The sequence below is a fragment of the Mus caroli genome, chromosome 3, assembly GCF_900094665.2.
Source record: "Mus caroli chromosome 3, CAROLI_EIJ_v1.1, whole genome shotgun sequence".
Taxonomy (NCBI): Eukaryota; Metazoa; Chordata; class Mammalia; order Rodentia; family Muridae; genus Mus; species Mus caroli.
Window position 1 is genome coordinate 63,399,479 of NC_034572.1, and position 5,627 is coordinate 63,405,105.

The 5,627-nt window shown below is 43.9% G+C and overlaps 1 non-coding gene across 1 annotated transcript; it reads right to left on the bottom strand.

Moving 5' to 3' along the window:
* Positions 1–1,063: 1,063 nt before the first annotated feature.
* Positions 1,064–1,195, bottom strand: LOC115030754. Its single transcript, XR_003836348.1, has one exon. It is a non-coding gene; the product is annotated as a small nucleolar RNA SNORA17 (small nucleolar RNA).
* Positions 1,196–5,627: the final 4,432 nt, after the last annotated feature.

Below are 5,627 nucleotides of genomic sequence, written 5' to 3' on the forward strand. Positions count from 1 at the left end.
TAGCTCAGAGAGGCAGAGAAAGCACCCAGCTGACCTTCCTCCTCAACCAATGTCCCAGAAGGGAAAACCAAACCAAACCAAACCAAACCAAACCAAACCAAACCAAACCAAACCAAACCGAACCGAACCGAACCGAACCAAACCAACAACAATAACAACCCAGTTTCCCTTCTCCACACTGTCTTAAAAACCCTTCCAACTAAATGTCCCTCCCTTCTACTTCCTGTTCATGTCTCTATCCGTCCTCCAGACTTCCTCTCAGTCTCCACGGTTCACTCCCTGTCAACCGGGTTGCTTGCTTGGCCTCTTGACCTATGGTTGACTTATTCAATCTTGTTTACAATAAACAGAAAGCTCTTGGATTAAAGTCATGTACCAGGGCTGAGACACACCACAACTAGAGACAGGTTTTCCCAGCATACAATCTTGGGGTTAACAGTATAATTAGATATCCTGTAACAACTCACATCGGGTTGTTCCTCAGTACCCTCACATTTCCAGTTCTGCCTCTTTTCACTGTGCACACATTCTTCTGTTTCTTTCTCTTCCATTTCTCCATTACCTACTTGTTCCTCTTAGTGGCACCAGGGTCTCTGAGTGTCTGGGGTCATCTCAGGAGTGGTTTCTGGAGTGCTATGCCCCACCCGTGCATTGTGACACCAGGAAGGGGTCATCTTGGGCATGGTCTGTCCTCTTTCTCCAGGTCTGCACGCACGGTGCCAGATTGCTAGTAATCTCAGACTAGCTCTCTGTATGGGCTCATGCACTAGACTGGTAGTGGTCTCGAGCTCACTCCTCACCCAGGCCCATCTGTGTGGCCTCATGCCTGGGACTGTCTTTCTCACACTCACTTCCATCTGGAGCCTGAAGTCTCAGGTGGGATCTTTTTGTCTCCAACTCGCTACCACCTCCAGTCTATGCAGCCTCAGATGGAATTCGTGTTGCCTCTGGCTCACTTTGTGCCCTGAGAACCTGTATGGATGGATGGTCCTCTCAGGTTAGCTCCCTGCCCATGCTCCCTGGTGCCAAGCTGGTGGGTGATTTAGGCTTTCCTTTTTCAGGGAATCTTAGGCTACTAATCATTCAGTTATTCACAGGTCAGAACACTGAACATAGACATGGGCTTTCTCCTCTCTGCCACCTAGTGGTGGATATGTGACCCAGCAGCCACTTCTGCAATGCCTCTAAGGGCAGGCAATACTGGACTTATTAAAAAGGGGAATGTTCCAAACATTGTCTCTGTAACTCTTTCCATGGGTATTTTGTTCCCCATTCTAAGAAGGAGCAAAGTATCCACACTTTGGTCTTCCTTCTTCTTGAGTTTCATGTGTTTTGCAAGTTGTATCTTGGATATTCTGTTTCTGGGCTAATATCTGCTTATCAGTGAGTGCATATCATGTGTGTTCTTTTGTGATTGGGTTAATTCACTCAGGATGATATCCTCCAGAGGGATCCATCCCATATATAACCACCAAACCCAGACACTATTTCATATGCCAGAAAGATTTTGATGACAGGACCCTGACATAGCTCTCTCTTGTGAGGCTATGCCAATGCCTGGCAAATACAGAAGTGGATGCTCACAGTCATCTATTGGATGGAACACAGGGGCCCTAATTAAGGAGCTAGAGAAAGTACCCAAGGAGCTAAAGGGGTCTGCAACCCTATAGGAGGAACAACAATATGAACTAGCCAGTATCCCCGAGAGCTGTTGTCTCTAGTTGCATATGTAGCATAGGATGGCCTAGTCAGCCATCAATGGGAGGAGAGTCCCTTGGTATTGTGAAGATCATATGCCCCAGTACAGGGGATTGCCAGGACTAGGAAGCAGGAGTGGGTGGGTTGGGGAGCAGGGCAGAGGATGGTATAGGGGGCTTTGGGGATAGCATTTGAAATGTAAATGAAGAAAATATCTAATTAAAAAAAGGGGTAATGTTGTGGCTGGCAAGTACCACTAAGCTTGATGACCTGAGTTCAATTATCTAGAACCCATGAGGTGGAAGGAGAGGTCTTCTGACTTCCATATACACAGTCAGTCTCTCTGTGTCTCTGTTTGTATCTCTATCTCCGTGTCTCTGTCTATGCCCCAAACCCCCATGCATGCATATATATGAACACACAGAGTAAATAGATAAATGTAAATTCTGAGTGGAATATTCTACTTAACTTTGTTACTGACCTAGAGTGACAGGCTTCTTTTCCTTCAGCGGGGAGAAGAAACTGACATGGTCCCTCAGTGTAGCAAGGGTCTCTTGTGGCTCTCCCTGGAATGGCATGGATAATGGGGCTCCCTGAGCCATGAGCTTTGGAGACTTGTCTTCTTCCAATTGTGAGCCTTCCCTGTTCACTTGGTGTCTGCTTCACTTACAAAGTTTATTTCTTCCTACATCCTGTAAGGTCCAGTTACTCCTTGCACCTTCCATCCCATGTGACATTCATTATGTCATCTCGTCCTCTGAGATATGGAGGACAGTGGGCTGTCCTTTTCCCCCCTGTTTTTCTTTTTTCTTCTAAGTTTTATGTCCTATGTCCTTCCAAGCCTGTCTGCTTTGGTACAGGAAAGATTTTAGATGCACAGCAGAAATTAAAGGATAGAAAAAAGCCTGAAGAAGCAAAACCCCAAACCTTGCATTGTGTTGTTTCTTCTTGCAGCTGCCTTTCTAATTCTAACTCTTCCAGGCAGCCGTGGCACCAGCACATAGAAACATTACAGGAGTCATAGGAACATGGCGGCTCAGCAGCCTCTTATTGGGTTAAAGAGGAGGCAGTAGGTCTGTAAGGATCATGTCTTCAAAGCATCAGACAATGACCATGACTTCTTTATTTAGTAGAAAGAGGAAAAAAATGAGAGTCAACAGAATGGTAGATCTTTGATTGACCTTCAAGGACATTGCATAAACTAAGGGTATAGTTGAGTGGTTGAGCACATGGTTGTCTGGGATTCAATCCCAAGCAGCAAACACAAATCAAACCACCCCAATGCCCTCCCTCCTACAAATACAACTGAATGAAACACAACACACCACAGTGGCACTTGATGTGACATCCTCCTACTCCTGCTCCCACACGGGAATATGACCAAAGAGTCAGTTGAATCTACTAAGGCTATGGAACCTTGGCGTATGACAAGGGGGTTAAGGGAGAGTCTGCAGTGGTTGGGATGGGGCAGGACGCAAGGGCCTCAGAGCATCAAAGAAGAGGGAGGCTAAGCAGATACAGTGGCTGAAGAATTATCAGAAATCTTGAGGAATAACTGGCTTTTCATGGGGTGTGCTGTTATTAAGTGCAATACAATTAGACACAAAGATGAAGGAAACAGTGAGGTCACCAGGGTTGTAATAATGCACGGCTTTGTGATTAAGTACTTATTAGAACCAAGACGTAGAAATAAATTGGACATTAAAGCTGACAGTGTGGTGTCAAAGATCATCGTAATTTAAACTTCTTTTTCCTGCCAAATAACTTGAGACTTCTTATTTCTGAGTAGTCATCAAGCTAATTTACATTTCATTGAAATAAGTTTGATTTATATAAAAGCATTTCAGGAAGTTGTCATTAATTTCTAAAAGAGAAAAATGAAGATCTATCAGTCTGGGACAATAAAATGACCAGAATTTTCGATAAAACGAGAAAGGATTTTATTGTAGAGTATGAGATGTACCCGGAGTTTCCAGGAAGGCTGAGGGAGAGACCTACTGAAGCAAGCAGGTGTAATGGCAGTCAGGATCATGGCCAAGACCACACTGTAGACCCAGCCTTGGGTAAGAACACTGTTGCTTGTACAAGGTCTCAGACATCTCAGCTTTACCATTGCTAGCCACAGCCCAGAACGTTGGTGGGACATAGCTGCTAATGCCCCCATTCCTCTGATAGACTTCAAATAACCCTTTAGCATTTTCAAATGGAAACATATTCAAAACTTTAATAATAAGAAAAAAAATTAAGTCATAGTAAGACACTGTTTATTATTAGGATTGGCAAAGCCCTCTGAAGTTGTTGGAAAGTAAACTTCTTTTCATGTTGCTACTGAGAACACAAAAGCATCTGGGGGGCAATTTTGTTAATGCATACCAAAAATACATATGCATAATATTTCTTCTAGGGATTTATTCCAATAATACATTAAGAAAATACAAAATTACATAGACACAGAACTCTTTATTGTAACATAGTTTGCTTTCTAAATGTAGAGGCAAAATTCTATGGTGGGCCCAAGAGTTTTGTATCTTGGTGTATGACTCGTGCAATCTCTTTTTAAGTAGAAGCAGATTCTGTGGGTATCAGGGTATCTGTCTCATCCCCCTCAGAATTTAGTTACATAATACAGTGAAGGTTAATGAATTTTTAGATGTAATTAAAGTCTAATCAATTGAATTTGAATTAATGAAAATGTAGATTATGCTAGGTATCCCTGCCTTGCTATGTGAGCCCTTCAAAGAGTCTCTTAACAGCTTTTGAGAAATAAAGTTCTGAGAATACCTGCAACACAAGCTGGGGAGCTTGGGTTGTTGTGAAGATCTGCTAAGAGTAATTCAGTTGATAGTGGCCAAGAATATAGGGAATTCACTTTATAACCACAGGGAACCAAACTCCCAGAAGCCTAAGGACCTGGGTGAATCTATAGCCTTGCTTGATACATTAATTTTACCCTGTGAGATGCCAAGTAAGGACTTAGTCTACTTGGGCCTCAACTCCTGATTCTCAAAAGCTCTGAGATAATAAATTTGTATCATTTATTCATCATTATTTAAACATGTATGTCTGTGCACCACAAGTGTTACAGGTTTCTGTGGCACCTAGAAGAGGGCTGAAAGATATTCTGGAACTGGACCACGTGGGTGCTTGGAACTGAACCAGTTCTTTGGAAGAGTAGCCAATGAGCTGATCCATTTCTTTTTTTTTTTTTTTTTTTTTTCCGGTATCAGCAGCAGCAGCAGCCCTGCAACTCCTATTTATTAAGCACTTTATGGGTAGTATTGCCAATCCTTACAAGAACCTTGAAAAACAGGTATTGCTATCTTGATTTACAGGAACAGCCATTGAGACTCTGGGGGCTTCAGGAACTTGACCAAGATCACACAGAGTTAAGAACAGAGGCAGAATCCACGGCCTGATCCATCTGGATCTGAACCCGTACTCGCGCTTCTATGAGAGAAAGCCCTAGGGCACCCACACGGGTTATCTACATCTCAGTCTCCTGCAAAGTGTCCTCAGTGACCCATCAGGGCCCTTCCCAGAGGGACAGTGAGTAGAGCAGACAGAAGAACTCTCCTTCCTGGGGAGACTGGGGGGCACTATGGCTCTCACCTCCCCCGTTCTTGTAGCAGAGATAGGGAAACCTCCAGACGTTGCCTAAGCCAATGATCTCCCCAGCCACCGACAGCACAAACTCCATCTTGTTGTTCCAGTGCTCCCGTTCCAAGGTACCATCTTCCTCCACTTTCTCCATGACTGGACACACTGGCTTTGTCTCTCCATTACTGGTTGTTCCCGAGGCCCTGTTCTCCATCCCACCTTGGTGAAGTTTCTGCCTGAGGTCCTGTCGGAGAATTCTCCCGCTGATCCATTTCTTTACCCCCAAATTTGTATTGTTTAAACACAAGTTGTCAGATATATAGTGGTTTGTT